Consider the following 23,947-nt stretch of genomic DNA (forward strand, 5'->3'; position numbering starts at 1 on the left):
AAAGCCAACAGAGCAGAGGTCCACATCCACAGAGCGGACAGAACAGGGTGGAAGGTCACAGAGCACCAGCCCTGAGCCATGGGCAGGGCAGTGGGGGCTGGAAAGGAGTGAGTGTGCAGAGGAAACGCACACTCACACCAAGAGTGCACGCTCCAGCGAGCGGCCATGGGAAGCCCGCATCCTCAGGAGAGAGCCTCAGGCCCATCGGTGAGGGCAGACGCAGAGGGCAGACGCAGGGGTCGAGTGCAGATTCCAGCAGGTGGGGCGATGGGGGAGGAGTGGGTGTGGCAGATGGGGCGGGATCTCTGAAACTTAGGTGAGAACCTGGGTTCTCTGTCAGGGGCCACGACACTGGGAACTGACACACAAGTTAGGGTTGTCCTTGCCACCCCCCCCAACCACGGGTTTTAGCCCGCCTGGCGGGCGTCTTCTGCACTGTTACCGGCACCCCCCGACGTGCAGCCTCCCCCAGCCTGGAAATGCGCTTCGGTCCCCTGAGCACCACCAGAGACACGGGCATAGATCACGACCCATCACCTCTGCCCGACTCCACCCAGTGCACCAAACCAGAACGTTAGCTGAGTGCAGAATCATCAAACTATCACCCCCCCACTGCGGGTCTCTCCTGGGTTGTCCCCCTCCCCCGCAATCGCAGCCCCCCCACTCCAGGTCTCTCCTGGGTCGTCCCCCTCGCACCCTCCTCCGCAGTCGCAGCCCCCCCACTCTGGGTCTCTCCTTGGGTCCCCCTCCCCCGCAGTCGTAGCACCCCCCACTCTGGGTCTCTCCCTGGGTCGTCCCCCTCCCCCGCAGTCACAGCCCCCCACTCCGGGTCTCTCCCTGGGTCGTCCCCCTCCCCCGCAGTCACAGCCCCCCACTCCGGGTCTCTCCCTGGGTTGTCCCCCTCCCCCGCAGTCACAGCCCCCCACTCCGGGTCTCTCCCTGGGTCGTCCCCCTCCCCCGCAGTCTCAGCCCCCCCACTCCGGGTCTCTCCTGGGTTGCCCCCCCCCCATGGCTGCAGCCCTTCCCGGGCAGACGCAGAGAACCACGACTGCTTTTCTTCCATGTCTGACTGCGCTCTGCACTTCACCCTCTGCCTTTTTGCCAGAAAAACGTCAAAGTTTTTTTGAGCACGCACAAATGCGAGGCTGCCTGGAAAAAACAGAACATGGCTCCAAGACAATTTTAAAATATTTGCCTACATCCCACTTTCCGGCGTTTCCGCAGCAGATCTACATCGAGGACGCTGTGCGGCACGCGCTGCACTTTCACACCTGCTGAGCAGTGGAGGGAGACCGCTGCCCCGGCCTGACGGGGACATGTGATAGGGGACGTGTGACGGCAGGCTGGGATGTGACTTATCAGTAAGTTACTCCCCAGGAGAACAGGGCTCTGCCTTCTGCGTTACAGCAAGGACTGAACCTGCCCGACGGCCATGCCAGCGCTTTCTCCTTAACCCAAGCCCACACTGCCAAGACCCCCTACACCCACCCTCTGGGCGGCCGTGCCCTGGCCTCAGCTCCTTCAAAGGGGGAGCCCCGGGAGCAGGGGCTCATCCATCAGGACCAGTTCCTGCTGCCCACCTCCCACAAGACTTGCCCCAACTGTAGTGGGGCCGTGGGCAGGGAGCTGTCGGCAGGGAGACGGGGGGCCGAGCTGAGGGACGAGGCAAACAAAACACGCCGAGGGACCCTGGGCGCTTGACAGAAAAGCGGCATCCCCCACCTACCCCGCCTCTGGGAGCCCGCAGGCCCCCTGCACCCCAACTCATTCCCAGGCTCAGGCCCTAACGGGGAGCTGACCCTTCGGCCGCACGAGGAGTGGGGCCCTCCCCGGAGCTCTGATTCGAACAGTCCCTCACAGCCAGGAAGCGTGCGTGAGAGGCCCAGGCCTGCGATGAGCTCCCAAGAGCTTCAGAGCCACTGGCCTGTCCTCAGAAGCCACCCGGGGCTGCCAGGCGGGGGCTGGGCAGATGCGTGCCTGGCAACTCGGCTTCGCTGCCCTGAGTGGAAGGAGTGCTTGTCACCCTCATTCTGGGGATGAGTCCCCAAGCCCCAGAGAAGCATGTGCCTGAGGCTGCGCCCCCGGCCAGACGGAGAGCTGGACTCAGAGCACACAGCGCTGATCCGCTCACTGGGTCTGTCCTGACACGGAGACCGTTTCCAGGAAATACCACAGTCCCATGGCTTCACGTGCACTCGGGCACACCCGCCATCCCGTGGAGGGTGGAAGAGTAACACAGCCAGAGGTGGACACACTTTCTGCTCGTAGAGGATCTTTATTTTATTGGCTAATTTAGACGCTAACAACACGCTAATCTGACTTCTCTACTGGAAAAATGATTACTTTCTCCCTTTCAGAAAGAACCCAACTTTCCTTTTAACAAGAACCAAGTCAGGGAGGCCAGGAGCTCGAACAAGGACCACCGTCCTTCACAACCGCCAGGGGCCCAGGTGGGCCGCGGCCGCAGCCGCAGGGATGGACAGACAGGACGGCCCCATCCCTGCCACCGGCCCTTCCGTCCCCAGGGGAAGGAGCGCGCAGAGTCCCAGGGCGAGCCCCGTCTCCAGGAGCACCGTCCACACGCCAGCGACACACAACGGCCCAGGACGCACGAGCGCTCGGAGCGTCAGGCCCCTTCACCAACTCCTCACCCCTCCTGCCCCCAAAGTGAGACGCAGCCATGCAGCGCCATGACGGCCACTGTCCAGTGTGTCAGGAAGAGGGGGCACGCCCACGGGAGGAAGGCGCCCCCGGGAGCCTCCACTTCCGGCCGGGAGATGCCCTGCTAACACCTGGGTCTACAGGCCAGGGTTTCGAAGTTCTCTGGTTGCAAAACCCACTGCTGAATTTTGTGGCTTCCCTTCTGCTGGAGCTGTGCCTGCGCCGGGGCTGCCCAGCAAGGGCGCCCTAAGACGAGGACGGGGCACCTCATAACCCACAGCCGAACTCAGAGGCCGCTCCTTTAGGCTGTATTAAGGCAAATACCTTTGACGCGGCACATCCTTCCTAACAAGGTACTCGAATTTTAAAAAAAGGAGACGTTTCAGATAAACACCTTCTAGACGACCTGGCGGAATTTCAGAGTGCACCAGGTCAAAGCCATTAAGACGTGATGACTGACCCCCATGCTCAGCCTTGGGGCAAACGTGCAGGCTGAACTCCCCCTTCGTCCTCTCTCCCCACAGCCCAGGACTGAGGTGCTGCCAAGACAGGTAGAATAAGGTATTTTCACTCAAATCCTCACTTTACTGAAAAGCAAATAAAACAAGAGAAACATAAGACCCCTTCAAGGTAATCCAAGTCATTAATACTCGCCAGGAGAGGAAGGAAAACGTTGTGCAAGGCTGAAAAGATCTAAGGGGCTATACTTATGCTGCACTGTCATGTGCCCAGGAAGTTACAAGAGTCCTGACCACTAACCCCAACCTAGGCTTCAGAGCGTCCTGAGGATCTCACTGAATGAAGATGAACAGATACATACTCGCCAATCAAGTGCAGGAAACACGCTTAAACTACCTAAAAACTGTCTGTGCTTAACATTAAAATTCAAAGTATATTTCCCATACATTTATGTTAAAATCGTTTCAGGTTTACAACTCTTGCTACCACGATGAAAGCACACCTAAGCTAACGTTAACGTTTTGCTGTGAAACGATGAACGAAGGCTTAACATGTAAGTTTATACAGCACATGCAGGTCAACAGGAACTACACATCAGGACAGAAAACGAACACCAGAGATGCCCTTCAATTCACGAAGCAACATGTTTTAAAAGGAAAAGATCCAACCTCTACATCCAGAAATGCAAACTAAAAACACAATTTAAAATTTTACCTGCAAATGAACCAGATTTTGTAGGCTTTTAAATTGTGATCAAACGGAATGTTGAAAAGGGACTGTTACAATGTGTTCTCTCCCACAATCTGACACAATCCTTTAGAAAAGTTATCTGATGTCTCAAAGACACCGTGCACGTACCTACACGCACGTCCAACCTGCGCACGCCGGCCTGTGCCCGCACACCTTCACCCATGCCCATGCACACCTGCCCGTGCCCACCCGCCATGCCCACGCCTCCGCCCATGCCCATACACCCTCACCCACGCCTGTACACACCTGCCCATGCCCGCGCACGTCAGCCTGTGTCCGCACACGCCTGCCGTGCCCTCCTGCCCATGTCCACGCACACACACCGTGTCCGCACACGCCTGCCCACAATGGCGCACGCACACTGTGCCCATCCACACAAGCCTGCACACGCCCGCCCACGTCAGCGCACCCTCCAACGCCCACACAGGCCGGTGCCCGCCCGCATCCGCGCACACACAGGTCTGTGCTCGCTCATGTCTGTGCCCGCGCACAGTGGCACATCCAAGAACTCCTCCCTGGACATCATGACGGATCCACACAAAGTGGAGATTTGGCCAGAAAGCACCAGAAGCCCTGGTGCCGAGACTGCAGACCCAGGGTGCGTCCTCACAGTGGGATGGGCATTCCACGCTCCAGAAAGAGGGGCAGAGTGCAGCAGGTCAGCTGTGTGGCCCCTACGTACCCATTTATGCCGCTTCATGTGTCATTAAAACCCTGGAAAACCCGCAAACACTCTGGAAGCTGCACTTGGGGTCTCTCAGTGTCTTCTGTGTCCTCTGTCCGTTCCCCGGACACGGACATGGCACCCCGGGCAAGCAGGCTGCTCACGGAGGAAAGGCTTGCGCCTAAAGGACTGGGAGGCACACACGCGTCTGAGTTCACAGTACCGTGTTTATGTCTGTATCCGCCTTGTCTCCCCTTCACCAGTTCCGACAGCAGACCACCTCCCGCTGCCCGATGCGCCGCACGCACATACGGCTGCTGCTCTGGGTGCGGCCCCTGCAGGGCCTGCCTGTGGCATGACACCAGGTCACGGGACACCGAGACACTGGGCACCGGGAGTGCCTGTCGTACAACCGTGAGTCACAGCGTGCCGGGGTGCTGAGGGTGGCTGGGAGGGCCTGGGGGAGTCAGGTGGTGCCTGGGGATGGCTGGAGGCACCTAAGTGGGTTCCAGGGGTGGCCAGGGGTGCCTGGGAGGCACAAGGAAGGGGATGCCTGGGGGACACAGGGGGGTGGGGAGCACGAGGGGAGGCCAGGTGGCACTGGGGGGTGCCCGGGGGGTAGTCACCCCTAACGCGGCTGCACTCCCAACACCTGCACGCCCTCAGCAAGCACCTGCCGGGCTGACCCAAGCCCTGTCCCACCAACAGACGCTGCGAAGCCCAACGCACGGGAAGCTGGCATCTTGTGTGGACAAGAATGTTCTCAAGAGCACAGCTTTCCAGAAAGGCAGTTCTTGAGGGAAACATCGCCTAGAAGCCACCCCGCAAGCCGGGGCCATTTCCTAACGGTGTCGTGACAAGCCCCAGGCGCAGAACTGATTCTAGGAGAAGGAAGTCCCTTCCATCTTCTGAATTTGACACCAAGCGTTCACTCATACGACACCTGTTTCACAGCAACACGTCCAGGGCGTCTCTTTGTCAAGCTGCAGCTTCTTGCTGCTCACCTCACCCTGGGGCCTCCCCAGTCCCATCCCCCGCAGAAAGACGTGGACTCTGGGCCACGCAGAGCCCGTGTAAGAGCAAGCACACCACCACAGAGACCCGTGTGGGCTACAGCCCCTTCCCCATGCCCACCAGGGACTCACCGCCTCGCCAGGACAGAACGACGCGCTGGGATTAGCGCCTGGTCCCACAAAACACTCCATCCAACGGCAAGGAGATGGCTGGGTTCCGGTTACCATGTTTATTTCTCCAGCCCCGGTTTCACCCTCGAGGTCTGGGACTGAAAAACCATACCCAGTACGTGTATTTGTAGATAAGCTCACTGGTCCACTAGTGGCATAGCCAGGCCTCGTTATCACCCCCCAGAGCCTAGATGGCACGTGTTCCTCTTCAGGGCCTCAGGCTCTCCGAACACCATGTAGAGAATCCTCCGTAAGCTCACGGAGCACACGGTGGACTCACACCAGCTGGCACACAGGCGGACCAGCTCCCCGCCGGGGCTGGCAGCGCACTGCTCCAGCACAGGACCAGCCCCCCGCTGCCCCTGCGCCTGCAGCCACCCGCAAAGCACCTCCTCGACCTTACAGACCGGCCAGCCGGCTCCCCGTTCCTCACATTCCTGCAAGGTCCGGGGTGCACACAGAGTTCGCACTCGGCCTGTGAAACGTGGGGCCGCGCTGCGCGCACACAGCCGGTACACGGGCGCACCATCGTGTCAGGTGTCTTCTCCCTTCTACTTCGCATGATGGCAATTTCTCCTACAAACCAGTTAGACTTTCTGGATCATCTCCGAAGTTGCCATTTACCTCAGAAGCCTTTCTTGGTGCTGAAAATGACTGTCTTCTCAGCCTGGCCAACCCTCTCAATCGTGATCTGTGCTCACGGGAGCCGTGGTCGGCACAAAATACAATTCACACAGCTAGTTTCATAAGAGAGTACATAAATAACATTCCTCTCCTCCCTGGGTAAGGAGACCCCCCCCCCCCCCCGGTGGAGGGACAGGCCGACGGCTGTGAGCAGAGACCTACACGGTCCCAGGGTGGTGACAAATGCGAGCCACCGTGGGCCCTGCCCAGCAAGAACGCTACACAGAAGCATCGCCCATGATGCACATGTAAGAGCAGAGGAGCAGCCTGCGTGCGGCCAGGGGGACCCCGGGGCCAGCCTCTGTCAGCACTGACCGCCAGCCTCCAGGGATGTGGGGACCACGGGAGGGCACCGCTGTCACTGTACAGCCAGCCCCCACAGCCAGGCACGCCCACCCCAGGTCCCAGGTCCGGCCAGTATTCTTCTATGAGATTCTGGAAGCAACTCCCAAAACCACTGCCCGTGGCCACCTCTGGACGTGACCAGACCCCAGGTCACTGTGTGCTTCTGCAGCGGCTGAGTTTTCTCTCCTCCACACCAGGTACAAAAACTGACTTTGGGTTTTTATCACTTGAATTTTTCATCGTCAGCATATACCAATGTAATTCGGATAAATGAACGTTAAAGACTTTGGGCCCACGCGGTCTGTGCTTCCGAGCCAGCCTCTTGGAGAAGGGCGGCGGGCCTCCGCCCTCCCGCACCCCGGCCGGGGATGCGCTGCAAGGACACCGACAGCAGCCTTGCACGCCTCCGGGTGAAGAGACATGCTCATGAGATGAAAAGCCAGCTACTTATTACCAGGGAATCAGGCTTATTTTCATTTGCTGCTGGAAAATACAAGGGCTTTTTTAAGCACAGGAATTACAGCGTTTTGTCTCAATTTCCTTTTCAAACGTACGCAAATATTTATTTGTGTTCTGGACACAGGAGACCCGGGGTACAGTCGACGGCAGAGCAGCCAGGCTCCAGGTCTGGGCCCCCGCGGGTCCCACACGCCTCCAAGCCCCTCCTGCCCTCCCACAACCCGCTTCCTCAGGGGCCCCGGCCACCAGACACCGCGGCCCTGCCTTCTCATGCCCCAGCCCGCTGACCCCCCCCCCCAAGGCCCCCATGCCCTCCTGGCCCGGAGTGGCCCCCGCTCCCCCATCCCTCCTCTACGCCCTACCCCTAGCCCCTCCGTGCCCCAGTCTCCCCACCCCCCCACACACCCCTGCCTCTAGACCTCCTGCCCCCTGGGTCCCCCCCATGTCCTTAGCCCCCTCTGGATTCCCTGCCCCCAGCCCTCCCCATTCCCAGGGCCCCCCATTTCCCCGGCCCCCCAACTTGTCTGCCATCTCCTGCCACCACGAGTGTCAAGAAAGCAGCAGAACAGCACACCGTGCTCCTGCCGGGCACAGGACTGGCGCACAAACCCAGCCAGCAGGCCACCCTCAACAGTGGCATTTCCGCCTCATGCCCACACGCACGTGCCAAGGGCTGAGGCAGGCACAAGGCACCCAGGCGCCCAGGGGCCTGGCTCCTGTCAACTCTGAACGGAGACACACAACACGATGAGCGAAAAGACACAAGTCTTTCCGGAACACGACGTCAGGCCCTCCCACCAGAGACGCAGGTTGGGGGGCAGGCCTGCGGCAGCAGGCTGCATGCCCAGATGCCCACTCCGTGGCCCATGGCTCACCTGTCAGGGTGGCCATCACTGTCCCTGGCCTGCTGCCCGTCCCTAGGCCCCATGCCCACCTCCCCCCCCAAGTCAACAGGCTCAAGCTGGTGCCCCAAACCCTGCTGGCGCTCCTGGGCCTCCAGCGGAGGGAAGCTGCCGCGCCATCGCCCCTCATCCTCCGTGCCAAAGCCCGCCCGGCTGGGCCCTCCCCGTCCCCTCAATCTGTCCTCCTTCACGGTGACCCAGGACCTAACTCCAGCCCCCTCCAGGCTTCCACAGAGTCCCCAGGACTCTGCAAAGCTGGGGCCCCAGCCCACCCCCTTCAACCCAAGAGGCTTGGTCCCCGCCTGTGCCTACAGGCTTTGACCTTACACTTAGCTCCACCTGCTGAGATTAGCCACTACGGCCTCCCCTAAAACACTGGCTGCCAGGGTCACCTTCCCAAACTCAGACGTCACACCCCCACTCGAGAAATACAAGGTAGCTAGAGAAAAGGCCGAATGCCTTTCCCTGGGCTACAACCCCGTTCCAGCCCGACCCACCAGCCCTGCTGAGCCTGGGTTCCAGCCACACCTGGCGTCCCTAGCTGTCAGGACGGGGACAGCACTCCACTCCACGTCCTGGTGCCGTCCGTCAGCCCAAGCTACCCCACGACTGCCACGGTGCCCACCCCCCCACTGCAGCAAAGGACCCGGCAGAGGCTGCTCCTGTGGAAGGGACCGTCAGAGGAGATGGCAGCGGTCGTGACTGCATCTCCAGACCACCACGGACTCTGAGACGACCTCCCAACAAAGAGCCATTCGGTTAATGGAGAAGCGTGGTTTCCGGAACACACAAGCCCAGAGCCGCACCCCAGCAGCGGCTCCCTCCAAGACGCCTACTTCCCTGCGCTGGGCACCCCCCCTCCCCGCTGGGCACCCCTGGGGTGTAAATCCCAGAGAACAGGGCACGGCCAGCAGCACATGCAACCAGAGGCGATGACCGCAGCCTCACATCGTGTCCAGGTTGGGATCTGAACTTCAGCCACAGTACACAGGGTGCAGGTATGCACTCACACACCCTGCCGAACGAAACCCAGCGCTGGAGGGCGGAGGGCCTGACAGCGCATGCCTGACGCTCACTGAGAGCGAGGCTCGCGTTCAGTTAGGCTTCTCAGGGAGCACGAACACCTCTGAACTGACAGTAGGGCTTAACACCCAGGATCTGGCCCCACAGACATGAGGCACGTTTTCGGGACATGTGTCTAGACTGTATTTCCCAGCTGCCTGGCAGGTAAGAAACAAACACCCCCTTTCCCTGATGCTGACAGGACCACGCACAGTGAGCAGCCTGGGCTTCGGGAAGTGCAGCAAAGAACTACAGGATCAATAAAACACGCTATTTTTGAACCTAAAAGCCTGTTTCCTGGAATAAGTCTTAAAAATTATTCAACGTACTCTACACTTTCATGACAAATCCAGAAAAAGCTAAAGTAGAATTTTTCACATTTCATGAGTCACCAAACTTCATTTTTCTGAGGAAAAAAAAAGTGGCCAAAGCAAGTGCGTAGCCCTTTATGGACTGAAGGTGGATTAAGCGCCTGTGCGCCACCCAGAAGCGGGGCGGGGGCCAGGGCACCCAGGCCCAGCCCCAGTCCCCGCACCTGACCTCAAGTAACCAGCCGCGCGCTCACACACCGGGAGCACCAAGAAAACGTCCGCGGTGTCACTCGGGCCCGCAGGAGCGACACACGCCGTCCTCGGGGCCCGGCGGGTCCCCTCCATCCTTCCGGCTTGAACCTGCTTCACCTGCCCCGAAGGTCCGCACAGACACTGTCCCGCAGCGCGGGCGTCGCGGCTCTGAACCGCGGGGGGAAGGCAGGGCGCCTGGGGTGCAGGGAAACGCGTCTGCAGCGCGAAGCGGACGCACTCACATCTTTTGCCATGTTACCAGATCCGTGAAGTCGAGGCTATAAAGGTTCACCCTCCAGAGAAGACGGATTTTCCTGGTAAGAAAAGAACGAAACAAGAAATGAGTAAGAACGGGAAAGCAAGTTAATAAACCATCCACGCCTGCCCCCCCCGCCCCCGCCCCGGCCCCGCCAGCCCCGAGGGGCCCCCGGGTAGCAGGCGCCCTGCTCTCCAGACCCGCAGCCCACCCTGGGGGCAGCTGCCTGCCGGCCCCGCCCGAGGGCAGAGACAGCGCCCCCCCACCCCCCAAGACCCACACAAAGACCCGGCCACCCCCGGCCACCGTGACAGGTGGGCTTCCGGCCCGGCGGGCCTGTCACCCGGCCTCCGCCGCCGCGCGCGCGCGCGCGCGCTCCTCCCGCGCCGGAACCGGCAGTCGGGTCAGCGCCGCCCCCACCCCGCGCCTCGCCCGCGGGGTCCCCGACCCCGCGCTCGGGCCGACCCCGGCCCCCGACCCCCGACCCCGCTGGGCGCTCGCGCCGCTGCTCCGCGGAACGCCCGCCCGCGGGCCCCGGGTCCCCGCCCGCGACCCCGCCGGGCCACCCGGGGGCCGCCGACGGCGGCGCGGGCGCGGGGGGCCCGGGGCCCAGGACGCGGGAGCCGCAGACCCGGCGCGCACACGCGGCGGGAGGGCGGCGCGACCGGGGCCGGCGCCCGCGCGTCTGCGCCCCCCGCGGGACCCCGGCCCGCCGCACCTGGCTCGCTCCGGCGCGCGGGCACGGGCGGGGTCCCGGCGGCGCGCTCGGCCCCGGGGTCCCTGCCCTGCGAGGCGCCGGCGCGCGGGGCTCACCCTGCGAGCGGGCGACGGGCGGCGTGACGTGCGCGGCGCGGCGACGTGACGTGGGCGGCGGGCCGGCTCCCGCAGCGCGCCTGCGCGCCTTTTCGCGCCTTCGCCGCCCTACTCGCCCTCCTCCTCCTCCCGCCGGTGCGGCCCGCGCGCTCCGAGGGGGATGGGCTGCGCGCGGGCGGGTGCGGGTGCGTATGCGCGTGCGCGCCGGGCGGGGACGGAGACGGAGAGCCCGGCGCGGAGCCGCCGCGGTGCGCGCGCTCTTGGAGAGGGCCCGGCGGTGTGCGCACACCTGGAGAGGAGCCGGAGGTGTGCACGTGCCGGTGTGCGCGCGCACTGGGAGAAGAGTTGGCAGTGTGTACGTGCCGGTGTGCGTGCACCCTCGGAGAGGGGTCGGAGGTGGGCGCACACCTAGAGAAGGGCCGGGTCTGTGCACGTGCCAGTGCGCGCACAGACTTGGAGAGGGGCCAAGCGTGTGCAGGGGTGGAGGAGAGGGGTCCGGGTGTATGTGGGCCAGGGAGAGAGGAGGCCAGGTGTGTGAATGTGCACACGGGTGTATTTGTGGGTGTGTGTTCACGCAGGCGGAAGGAGGGTAGATTTTGTACGCACAAGCGTTTATGTGGAGAGGGGATTGGAGTGTGCACGTGCGAGCGTTCATGCCCTTGGAAGAGAGAGGCGGAGGTGTGTGCATGTGTGATTGTGCGCGCTCAGAGGAAGGAAGGCCGGATGTGTGCGCACGTGGAGAAGAGGTGGTCAGTGTGTGTGCGCCCGTGTGCATGCGTACTTGTGGAAGAGAAAAGCCAGCTGTTTGTGCAGTGAACATATCTGCGCATGTGCGGTGTGTGCTCGCACGGTGCTGAGGGCCCTTTGCACCGGTGCCCCCCTGTCCCTGCGGGCACAGCGATCTTCATGCCCACACCCGGCCCGTGCCCGAGTCCCTGCCTCGGGGTTGGGGTGCTCAGGAGGAAAAGCAGGCAGCCGCTTGTCTCCTCATCGCTGGGTAGGCCCGGTGGACCCCAAGTCCTGGAGACTTGTCCTCCCTGGAGGCCACCACCAGCCGGGCCAGGGCCCCAGGGGGCGAGAGACCCAGCAGAGGGCAGGCTGGAGCCCGGAGTTCAGGGCTGCATCACAGTGGGCAGCGAGGGGCGCAGAGCAGAGGCCTCTGTGCGCTGTAGGGGCCGCCGTGTTCTGTCACACCCTGGTCCTGCTTCCCACCCGCTGCCTGACGCCCCTGATGCTGCTTCCCCTGTTCACACCTACTCAGCATTGGTTTCTTCTCAAGACAGCAGAAATCTGCACCTTCTTTGTGCTGATTGGCACACAATGGACACCAAAGAAACGTGGAGGGTGGAGGGGGTGGGGGCGAGGCAAAGTCCCGCCCATTCCTGCCTGCAGAGTGGTCTTACTTCTCTGCTGGTGCAGTTTTTTACAGCTCAAGGCCCCTCAGCAGGTTCCTGGGGGATCAGAACCCACACCCTCAATGTTGTCCCTCTAGTGGCCGCATGTCCTAGCCCCATTTTCCTTGCTCACTATGTCTAGTTTTTACTGTATTTGAATATTTGCCCACAGGCGGCAGCCGAAAGGCCCCACCGCGGCCCTTGGACCCCGGTGCGCAGGGCAGCCAGCCTCTCGGTGAGAGCAGGGGCTCAGGAAGAGGCAGGAACGGAACCTTAAAAGCCCGGCGAATTCCAGATTCTGGTCATTCAACAGTATTCACGTGGGACAGCCACCCCCAACCTTCTGAGTAATGTCTGTACAGAAATCACTGTCGTGAATGAACTATGCTTGCGAACGAACTCACAAGAGCTCCCACAGCAGTGAGAGAGGCTCTGGTTTCCTTGGGAAAAGGGCAAAAAATGGATCGGGGTTTTTATTTTTTGCCTCCTGCTGAACACCGGTTTCTGTGTTCAGTTAGCATAATTTCTAAAATTTTTGTTGAAGATCCAAACGTTTGTGGCCACTGCCCTGCCTGGAGGTCTCTAGACTGGGCTGCAGAAATGCCACCTTCTTGATGAGCACTGAGCCTGTGACTGCGCGGCCGCCCAGCCACCCAGCACCCATCTGTATCTGGGGCGCGTGTTGTCAGGAAGCGCGACTCGGTGCTTCTGTCCGGGCGCTGAATACGCACCTCTCGGGAGCTGGCGTTCAGCCGTGAGTCCTCAGGCACCGCGCGGAAGCGGTCCTGTTCGGTGTTTATGAGAACAAAATGATTATATCCTTGCCAGGAAAAGTCCTCGTCTCCCCAGAGCCCCCTTTTTCTTTGTATGCCTGCCCTGTTGAGTCTCAGGGCGTGACACAGACCCTACCCCCACACCCTTACCCCCACTGAGCTGTCCTTTACAGAGAGAATGTTTTCTAATCCCTTGAAAACTGTCATGCTGAGTGTTTGTTCAGTTTGCCTTTGGTTCCCGCCTTGATGACACTGCTCCTGTCTTCAGCCGCGTCGCTTTCCATCTTCCAGGGCTGCCAAGAAGGGGGGCAGACAGGGGCTCATGGAAGTCATGTAGGAGAATTCCCAATATGGACAAGGGACATTTTCTCTTTTTTGGTAAAATCTACAGGTATCTTTAGAAAACTTTGTTCTGCTTATTGTGTGGATCATAAAATAGAAGTAAATCAGTGTGCTTACTCAACTTGATGGTACATCCCTGGCCCTCTCCGGAGAGGTCACTGCTCCTCAGCCCCGGTGACAGGTGCTGCAGCCCCCACCCCTCCACCTCCACACACGAGGCACCCTTCTCGTCCTGTGTCATGAATTATTTTGAAAACATCCGGCCATATTCAGAGTCCTCCTGGGTACGATGCTCCAAGCATTGACTCACATCTTTTTTTGTTTGTTTGTTTACAAATAGTTTATTGTCAAGTTGGTTTCCATATAACACATCTTAAAAGACTCGCACGCTCGTTTGCAGGCTGAAGCCCCAGCCCTTTGGCAAGAACCCCACAGACTGAGTCTAGACCGAAGCATCTAATTCACTCCGATTATCTCCCTAGCCTGTGTACTGCTTAGACGCTTGCCCTTTACTCTTTCCCTGCAGTGTTCTCTGACTTCTGCGGTGAGAGAAATACCCATTGGTCTTCCCCACTTAACTCCACAGTCCTAGAGGCCTCGTCTGTGAGACTTCACACTGCCCTGGCTCAGAAAGTCGACAAGATTGGGGGCGCCTGGGGGATCCGTCGGTTAAGCATCTGACTCTTGATTCCAGATCAGGTCAGGATCTCACAGTTTGTGGGTTTGAGCCCCGAGTCAGACTCTGCCCTGAGCCCAGAGCCTGCTTGGGATTCTCTCTCTCTGCCCCTCCCCTACTTGCTCTCTCTCAAAATAAATAGAAAACTTAAAAAAAAAGAAAAGAAAGAAATATCCGTGTCCTCCTGTGTCGTCTCCTTCCTCCATAGAATCCAGATGCCATCACGGGGCGTGAAAGCACCAGAGCCTATGGCCGTTTTGGGAAACTCGCTTTTATGTTCCACTGAAAGCCTTCAGTCACTTCCCTGCTACCTGCCCGCTCACCTTGCAGGCCAGGGAGGGGCCTCGCAGCCCACCTGCCCCGGTGAAGCGGGGAGGAAGAGCCAGACGGCCTCGGATAATCTCAGACCCTTTCGACGCTCAAATTCCTGTAGCCGAGAAATAGGTAGATAGAAACCTAGCTCTTTGATGAGAAGCCACACCACAGTTTCAAAGCTTTCTCTTCCTGCATCGCTCGCTGCCCACGCGCCGAGTGCCCGTATGGTACAGACGCACGAGGTAGAGGACTGCGGCACGAGGAGAGATTCACATGCGATCTGGGCTCAGAAGCAACACGCGGGGGCCGAGGTGGGGCTGCCCCGCGGCCTGGCCGGGGCGCCGCGGGCACCAGGCAGCGTGAAACGGCCCGGATGGAGTTGCTGTCCTAGAGTCAAAATCGCGTGGGGGGCCTCAGAACGGGTGGGCTTCCTCCAGTCTCCACTTCTTTCTGGTGGGGGGGACGCGGGCTGCCCTGGGGGTGGAGGGGGCAGCTCCTGCCTCCTGCCAACACTTAGCGAGAGCGTATTTCCTAGACGTGAGGAGTTAATGCAGATGCGGCCTCCAGCATGCAAGTGTTTGCCACACAGCTTTACTGGAGACGCTGAGGGTCCTTGGGGACGCAGAGGAGCCAGGTCGGACCCAAGAGCCCCAACCCTGAGCGCGGGGCCAGGACGAGGAAGAGGGGGATGGGCAGCTGGGGCAGGAGGGCCACACAGGGCAGCTTCGGGGACGCGTTTCTGGCAGCGGCACTCCAGGCCCGGCGCAGAAATCGGGACGTCACCAGGCGGCCGAGAGGGAACCTCCACACACGCACACCCAGGCCTTCTCCGGTGTGGGTTTGCCGCCCTCTAACTAGAGCACACACTCCGCTGGGGAAGACCATTTAGAGCCTTGGCTTCATGGCCACCCTGACAGGCCCCCGATGCGAGGCTGCAGGCACGTGGCCTCCCGGTGAGGCAGATGCCATCGGGGACAGACGATCCTGGACTCCTGACCCTTCCACCAAACAGTCCCTCCGTCCAGCCCCCCCCCCAGCGCAGGGAGTGAACTGTGTCCGCCCCGTTCCTCACACCAGAAACCCAGCTGGCGGTCACACGCCTCACTTGTCCTCGGTAACGAAAACAGGTCACCAATTCGAGATCCCTTGAATTCTTCCACTTTTTTTCATCTCCTCTGCCACCCCCGTCACACTACTGTCCTCTGGTCTGAGGGCTAGAAAGTAACTCCTCTCTTTTTCCTTCTTCCGATATTGTCGCACCCAACCTCCTATCTATTCAAGAACCAGAGTGCACTGTGTGGGACAGTGGTGGATGGAAGAGTCGTAGGTGCACCTGGATCCTGCTGTCCCACACGGTGTAGACAGAGTCTGCAGGGACCTCACCCTGGAGAAGGACGCAGGTGCACCTGACACTCTCAGTGCACTGCTATCCCATGCGGTGTAGACAGAGTCTGCAGGGGCCTCACCCTGGAGGAGGATCCAGGTGCACCTGACACTCTCAGTGCACGGCTGTCCCACGCAGTGTAGACAGAGTCTGCAGGGACCTCACCCTGGAGAAGGATGTAGCTGCACCTGACACTCTCAGGACACGTCTGTCCCACACGGTGTAGACAGAGTCTGCAGGGTCCTCACCCTGGACAAGGGTCCAGGTGCACCTGACACTCTCAGGGCACGTCTGTCCCACGCGGTGTAGACAGAGTCTGCAGGGACCTCACCCTGGACAAGAGTCCTGGTGCACCTGACACTCTCAGGGCACATCTGTCCCACGCGGTGTAGACAGAGTCTGCAGGGGCCTCACCCTGGAGGAGGATCCAGGTGCACCTGACACTCTCAGGGCACTGCTGTCCCACGCAGTGTAGACGGAGTCTGCAGGGACCTCACCCTGGAGAGGGATCCAGGTGCACCTGACACTCTCAGTGCACGTCTGTCCCACGCAGTGTAGACAGAGTCTGCAGGGACTTCTCCCTGGAGAGGGATCCAGGTGCATCTGATACTCTCAGTACACGGCCATCCCACGCGGTGTAGACAGAGTCTACAGGGACCTCACCCTGGAGAGGGTCTAGGTGCACCTGAGACAAATGTGTGCTCTGCTGTTTGGGTTGAGTTTTCTGCATGTCAGTTAGGTCCAGCTGGTCTCTAGGCTGGCCCAGGACCCCGGTGTCCTTGTTGGGTCTGCCGTGGTGTTCTGCCCATTCCTGGAGGTCGGGTATGGACGTCCCACATGTTATGGTCGAACTGCCTGTTTCTCCCTTCAAGTCTGTCAGCGCCTGCCTTGTTTATTTAGAAGCACGAATGTTCAGTGGGACTACATAGTATATGTATTTTTTTAAGTTTTATTTATTTAAGTAATCTCTACACCCCACGTGGGGCTCCCGCTCACCACCGAGATCCAGAGTCGCACACTTCTCTGACTGAGCCAGGTGCCCCTCGTGTGGATATCTCTGTATTTATCATTGTTTTTTCTTCTTGTGAACTCACCCTTTTGTCGCTGTTACAAGAGACAACGAAGGACAGTATATTATTATCATCACATAATGTGCTTTGTTTCCTGTAATAATTTTTTACTTAAAATCTGTCTTGTCTGCTATCAGTGTTGCCACCCCAGTGAAGTCGTTTTCCATTCTTTCACTTCCACTGTGGACGTGTCCTTGGATCAAGAGTGGCACTTTTCGAGACAGCAGGTGCTTGGGTCCTGCCTGTTGCCCCCTCTGCCAATCTATGACTTTTGATGGGTGAGTTTAATGCATTTATAGAAGTATGCATCATTTGCTCAATAGGTAGATTTATAATTATTCTTGTGCATTCGCCTTTAAAATAGGGTAGGAAATAAAAGGTGAAGTTAGAGGCCGAGAACACAGCAATTCACCCCTGTGCTCACCCTGCTGCGGGCCTGTTGCTTCCCAGGGCCTCGGGCTGTGTCTCTGTGTTTCCAGCCCGCCCCCCGGGGCGCCCCAGCTCCTCCTGTAGGACCGCTCTGCGCAAGTAAACGCTCTGCTTTTCTCTCTCTGAAAATATCCCACTTTCTCCCTTAGATTTTCAGCACAGTTTTTCTGGATACAGAATTCTGGATCGGCAGGTTGTATGCCGTTGTTTCCTGGCTCTAAATATGTCGCCATGCTGCCTCTGGCCTCCATGACTTCTGATGAGAAACTGGCTCTTAGTCTCACTGAGGATCCCTTGTAAGGGAGGAGTCACATCTCAGAGCTCTCAAGATTTTCTGACTTTGTCTTTGAGTTTGATTATCATGTGTTTCAGTGTGAGGCTCTTTGAGCTTACCCTGCTTTGAGTTAATTGAGCTTCTCGGATTTATACTCATATCTTTCCTCAAATTATACACCATGACCAAGTGGGGTTTATTCCAGAGATGCAACATTTTTTCAGTGTAAGAAAATCAATGTAACACATCACATTAATAGAACTACACACACACACACGCGCGCGCGCGCGCGCAGATATCTGTTAGACACTTCTATGTCAATGTTCATTGCAGTATTGTTCACAAGAGTCAAAAGGTGGAAACAATGTAGGTGTCCATCAACAGATGAATGCATAAATAAAATGTGGTGGATAGAGAGATAGATAGATACATACATACATACGTACATACATAAAATGGAATATTATTCAGCCATATAAAGGAATGAAATTCTGACACATACTACTATGTAGATGAACCTTGAAATTACTATGGTAAGTGAAATAAGACACAAAAGGACAACTATTGTATGATTCTACTTACATGAAATATGTAGAATAGGAAAATTAATAAAGATAAAAGGTAGATTAGTGATTACCGGTGTCTGAAGGTAGGAGAACACTGGGGACTTACTATCTAATAATTAAAGAGTTCCTGTTTTGGGTCATGCAAAAGTTTTGAAATAGATAGTGGTGATGGTTGCACAACATTGTGAGTTTAATTAATAACATTGAATTGTACACTTAAAAAAGGTAAGATGGCAAATTTTATGATGTATATTTTGCCACAATTTTAGAAATTAATAATATACCAAAAGCCATTGTCTTGTACATTTTAAATGGATGAATTGATGGCACATGAATTGTAATCTCAATAAAACTATTTTCTTTAAAAAAGCTATAAAGGCAGTTTGGGGCACAGCGGCGGAAAATAATATATGTTCCAAATATTAGATAGAGAAGACATTGTTATTTTGCTGGTGTGACAAGGGTATTATGATAGTGTAGGGGGTTATCTTTTTTCTCAGAGGAGGCACGGTGATAAACTATCTAAGCTGATAAACATAACTCAGCATTTTGATGCCAATACTTTCCTTTTGAAATGTTCAGGAAGAAAAACGTGCGTGTGTGTCTTTCAGATGGCAGAGGAGGGGCAGGAGGAAGAGAGATAAAGGAGTGAGGGGCAAATATGGCAAAATGATAAAAATTGTTTAGACATGGGTGTGTATGCTATTTGCTCGGCTTCACTGTATTTTGAAACTTTCAGAATAGCTGGGAGAAAACCCCATTCTATTCAACATTAGTCAGAAGGTTCTAACCAATGCAATAAGGTAAGAAAAAGAAATTATGAAGAATAAATATTGAATAGGAAGAACTTACACTGTCTTTATTCCTAGATATGATTGCACATGTGGAACATCACAGGAATCTATTAGAACCGGTACATTTAGCAGATTCTCTAGATATAAGATCTGTGCAATAAAATCAGTGTTTCTAGGGGTGCCTGGGTGGCTCAGTCAGTTAAGTGTTGACTCTTGATTTCAGCTCAGGTCATGACCTCATGGTTTCATGGGATCAAGGCCCACATTGGGCTCTGTGCTTGGGATTCTCTCTCTCCCTCTCTAGCTGCCCTCCCTCAACTTGTGCGGTCTCTGTCTCTCTCAAAATAAATAAATAAACCTTAAAACAATTTTAAAAAGTCAATGTTTCTATATAATAATAACTATCGGAAAAAATTTTAAATATTGTTTAAAATAGCATGAATAATATCAACTTATTGGGAGTTAATTTATATGTGCAAAGTCTTATAGGAAAAAAAATATAAAACACTGCTTAAAAAATCTAAAGTAAAGGGGTGACTCCATGGCTCAGTTGGCTAAGTGTCCAATTTCAGCTCAGGTCATGATGTCACGATTTGTGGGTTCAAGCCCCACATCAGGCTCTGTGTTGACAGCTAGCTCAGAGCCTGGAGCCTGTTTCAGATTCTGTGTCTCCCTCTCTCTCTGACCCTCCTGTTCATGCTCTCTCTCTCTCTCTCTCTCTCTCTCTCTCTCTCAGAAATAAATAAAACATTAAAAAAAAATCTAAAGTAGACCCAACACTTGGGGATACATCATATTCCGGGATTGGGTGACTCAGCATTGTTAAGCTGTCCATTCTCTCCAAACCAATCTATAGACTCAATGCCATCTCAGTCAAAATCTCAGCATTATTTTTGGAAGAAATTAAAAACCTGATTGGGGTGGGGAGACTTCACTTTTATAGCAGTTTTAGGTTCATAGCAAAACTGAGCAAAGTACAGAAAGCTCTCAGATACCCTCTGCCCTGCACCTACACACAGCCTTCCCCACAATCCAAACCCTGCCCCAGAGTGGTACATTTGCTACAATCAGTGAACCTACATTGATGGCAGGATCACCCAAAGTCCATGGCTCACACTGGGGTTCGCTCTTGGTGCTGTACATTCTATGGTTTTGGCAAATGTATGACACGTATCCCCCATTATAGAATCGTGCTGATACTGCCCCAAAAAGCTTCTGTGTTCTGCTTCTTCATCCTCCCTGCCCACTGCCTCTTGGCAACCATTGACCTTTTTACTGTCTCTTGTTTTACCTTTTCCAGAATGTCATATACTTGGAATTATACACCATCTGGCCTTTCAGACTGTTTCTTTCGCTTCGCAGTAAGTTTCCTCCAGGTCTTCTCATGGCTTGACAGTATATTTTAGTGCTAAATATTCAGTTATCTGCATGCACCACAACCCGTTTATGCATTCATCTCCTGAAGGACGTCTTAGTTGCTTCCTGGGTTTTGCAATCATGAATAAAGGTGCTATAAACATGCAAGTGCAGCCTACTGTGGGGACATGTCTTCAACTCATTCGGGTAAACATCAAGGACGATGATTGCTGGGGCATTTGGGAGGAGCAGGCTTCGTTTTGCTGCTGATGGCCCAACTGTCGTCCAAAGCAGCTGCAGCTTTCCCACCAGTGGCGGGTGGCAGGCCCACCTTCTCGTCGGCATTGGTGCCGCGGTGGGAGCCGCCCGTTCCAACAGGTGTGCCGTGGAATCCCGTTGTTGGTTTTGTTTTAATTTGTGATTCCCTAATGGCATGTGATGTGGAGCATCTTTTCATTATGCTAATTTGCCACATATATTTATGGGCGTCTATTTCCATGCTCTGTATTCTGTCCCATTGATCTACTTGTCTGTTCTTCTGCTAATACCACGCAGTCCTGATTACTGTAGCTTTACAGTAGCTCTTGACGTTGGATAGCGCCAGTCCTCAAACTTTATTGTTCTCCTTTAAGATTGTATTGGCTATCCTGAGTCTTTTGCCCGTACATATAAATGTTAGAATCAGCTTGCCAACATCTACACAAAAACTTGCTGGGACTTTGATTGGGATTGCATTGAATCTATAGATAAAGCTGGGAAGAACTGACAGGCTGACATGAATTCCATTTCATGAACATTATATCTCCCCATTTATTTAGTTCTTTGATATCTTTCGAGTTTTATAGTTTTTCTCATGCAGATCTTACACATATTTTTGTTAAGTTTATACCTAAGTATTTCATTTGGGGGATACTAATGTAAGTGATATTATATTTTTTTATTTAAAACTCCACTTGTTCATTGCTGGTATCGAGGTAAGTGACTGACTCTTGTATACTGACCTCGTATCCTGTAACATTGTTATAATTGCTTATTAATTCCAAAGTTTTTTGGCAACTATTTTGGGTTTGCTACATAGACAATCATGTCATCTGCGAACAAAGATACTTTCTTTCTTACCAATCTTTATACCTACTTTTCTTTCTTTCTTTCTTTCTTTCTTTCTTTCTTTCTTTCTTTCTTTCTTTCTTTCTTTTTCTTTCTTTCTTTCTTTTTCTTCCTTCCTTCCTTCCTTCCTTCCTTCCTTCCTTCCTTCCTTCCTTCCTTCCTTCCTTTCTTTCTTTCTCAAAATTTAAAACTCTTGCTCACCAAAAGCAAGTTTAAAAGACATCTATAGACTGGGGAAAGTATTCACAGTAGATATATCTTTCTTTTTACGTTTATTTATTTATTCTGATGGGGGTAGGAGCAGAGAGAGAGAAAGAGAGAGAGAGAGAATCCTAAGCAGGCTCTGCACTGCCAGCTGCCAGTGTGGAGCCCAACATGGGGCTCAACCCCACGGACCATGAGATTATGACCTTAGCTGAAATTCAGAGTTGGCCACTTAAACAACTGAGGCCACCCAGGTGCCCAAACAGTAGAGTATCTAATAAAAAAAACTCATACCCAGAATACACCAAGAACAATGCCAAATCAGTAAGTAAAACAAAAAGCACTCGGTTAAAATTGTCAAAAGACTTGAACTATGTTAATTATGTTAAAGAAGAAATCCCAATGGCTAAGAAGCATGTGAAATGTTAGCAACTTCTTTAGCAATCAGGAAAATGCAAATTAAAGCCACAGTAGGGTACCATTTCACGCCCAAAACCGAGGGATTGATAACAAAAACTGTTGGCCAAAATGTGGTATGCCTGGAACTGTCATGCCCGCAGGGAGGGGGAAAATGTTAAAATCTCTCTGGAAAACCGATTGGCATTTTCTAATGGAGCCAAGCATACAAGCGCCACAATCCAGCAACTGCACTCCCAGAATATCCCCGAGAAGGGTGAGGACACGTGTCCATCAGGAGACATCTTCTGCGACGGTCACAGGACGCTGTGTGTAATGGCCCCGGTGCCCCTGCAGCGGAAAGAAAAGGTAAGCCGTGATGTAGTCACTTGGCAGGAAGGTCCGTGGCCACAGGCAACAGTTGGGTCCAATTCTTCACACTGCTTTGACCAAAAGTCACCCGAGGCAAAAGACTGCATCTTGTAGGAGTCCATTACTACGAAGTACCAAGCGAGCACATGAGCATAGGTCACCGTGGTTACTCGTGAGTGTGGAAATGAACAGAAGAGGACACAGGGGGTTCTGGGTGCTGATAAGGTTGTGCTTCTTGAGCTGGGTGTAAGCAGGTAAATAAGTGTGTTTGGTGAAAATTTATTAAGCTGTGAACTCCTGGTGTTTGGGCCTTTATGTATGTATGTGATACTGCAATATCAAGTTTTTAAAATGCCATTTAGCAAGAGATCAAAAATGTGAAGTACCTAGGAATAAATCTAATGATAAAAATACAGAAGACTTCTTCACAGAAGTCTACAAAAACTAAAGAATTAAGTAAATGGAAGGGTCCGCTATACTCATGGTCTGGCAGAGTCAGAACTGTAAGTTGGCCAGTACATGCATGTAGGAATCGATTCTCAGTCTCATTAATTATCAGGGAACACCAATGGAAGCCACATGCATAAATCACTGTATACCCATTTGATGTGCAAATCTTACGAAGTCTGACAAGATCAGGTATCGGAAAGGCCGTGGATCAATTGCATCTCTTGCACACGGCTAGCCAGCTGTAAACTGATGCCATCACTCTTGAGGATAATTTGGCATAATTTTCTTAGGTTGAGCATCTCCACACACTGCTGCCCGGCCACGCCACTTCTCAGGGATGTCCCGGGGGACACTCTCGGCACCAGTGTTTACACTAACAACCAAAACACAGTTCAAACGTCCAACGTCAGGAGTTCAAATAAACAGCGATGCATATCCCACAAAAGAATAAGAAGTGCCTCTGAAAACGAGTGAAGTCAAGTGTCCCGCATGCACACATAACGATACCCTACCCTGCTTATGCGGTTTAGAAACAAGACTAAAAGCACACGCGTACATAATATGTATGGAAGGAAACAAAAAGGGGAAAGGCGAGAGAGGACGGTTAGCACCAAATCTGGGGTAGTTGCTACTTGTTTAGGCAGAAAACATAGGGAGATGTTTGTCCTTAGAAGGGTGAGGTCACACTAATAATGACGTTCTGTGGACAAATGTAGCCAGCCAAGCAGGGCCCAGTGTGGCTGCTGTGGAGACAAAGGTCAAGACTAACCTGGTCTCTCCACCTGAGGGCCAACACCCAAGAGATCTCTGTTACTTCAACACCAACCTCCGCCCACTTGGCCCTGCATGCTCTGGGACCATTTCAGCCTTGGCTGGCCCTGCTCTCCCTTGGTCACTGTACTTCTGTCAGACCAGCGCCGTGACGACGTTGGGACTGTCTTCCCTTCTTACTTTATGTGGTTTTTTTAAGCATCAAAATCTATAAGTACTCTCTCTCTCCCTTTTTTTTTCTTTTTGCATTTTCTGTTTTTCCATATAAATATATAAAACAAAATCTGTTTTAAAAATCCAGAAAACATCTCTTAGTACAAAAGCTGCAAACTGATGGTTGGCCCTATCCAAGATTAAGGGAAAAAAAAAAAAAGCAATGAATGTTGTCAACATTCAAAACCCACAGGACTATATCTAGAGCTTCTTTGCAGGAATCTGGGGCTCTGGGCTCAGAGGGGGAGCCTCCCTGCGG

At 54.6% G+C, this 23,947-nt stretch overlaps 1 protein-coding gene and 1 long non-coding RNA gene across 6 annotated transcripts in view; one reads left to right on the forward strand and one right to left on the reverse strand.

The window, feature by feature from the left end:
- Positions 1-10,858, reverse strand: part of TFDP1 (transcription factor Dp-1) — a 39,231-nt gene extending 28,373 nt beyond the window's left edge. For 2 of the 4 annotated variants that reach the window (XM_039221611.1, XM_039221607.1), the window contains exons 1-2: positions 10,708-10,796; positions 9,976-10,047 (exon numbers count right to left, since the gene is read on the reverse strand). The gene's annotated coding sequence lies outside the window, so the exon portion shown is untranslated. The other 2 variants (XM_039221609.1, XM_039221610.1) reach the window with 2 other exon arrangements.
- Positions 10,859-10,991: 133 nt separating this feature from the next.
- LOC120223460 lies at positions 10,992-17,692 on the forward strand. 2 transcript variants are annotated; one of them, XR_005526303.1, is made up of 6 exons: positions 10,992-11,198; positions 12,369-14,010; positions 14,196-14,431; positions 14,838-14,936; positions 16,894-17,034; positions 17,335-17,692. It is a non-coding gene; the product is annotated as an uncharacterized LOC120223460 (long non-coding RNA). The 2 variants fall into 2 exon arrangements; XR_005526304.1 differs by lacking the exon at positions 14,838-14,936.
- Positions 17,693-23,947: the final 6,255 nt, after the last annotated feature.

This window comes from Hyaena hyaena, unplaced genomic scaffold (assembly GCF_003009895.1).
Source record: "Hyaena hyaena isolate Hyena2069 unplaced genomic scaffold, ASM300989v1 scaffold_992, whole genome shotgun sequence".
Lineage (NCBI taxonomy): Eukaryota > Metazoa > Chordata > Mammalia > Carnivora > Hyaenidae > Hyaena > Hyaena hyaena.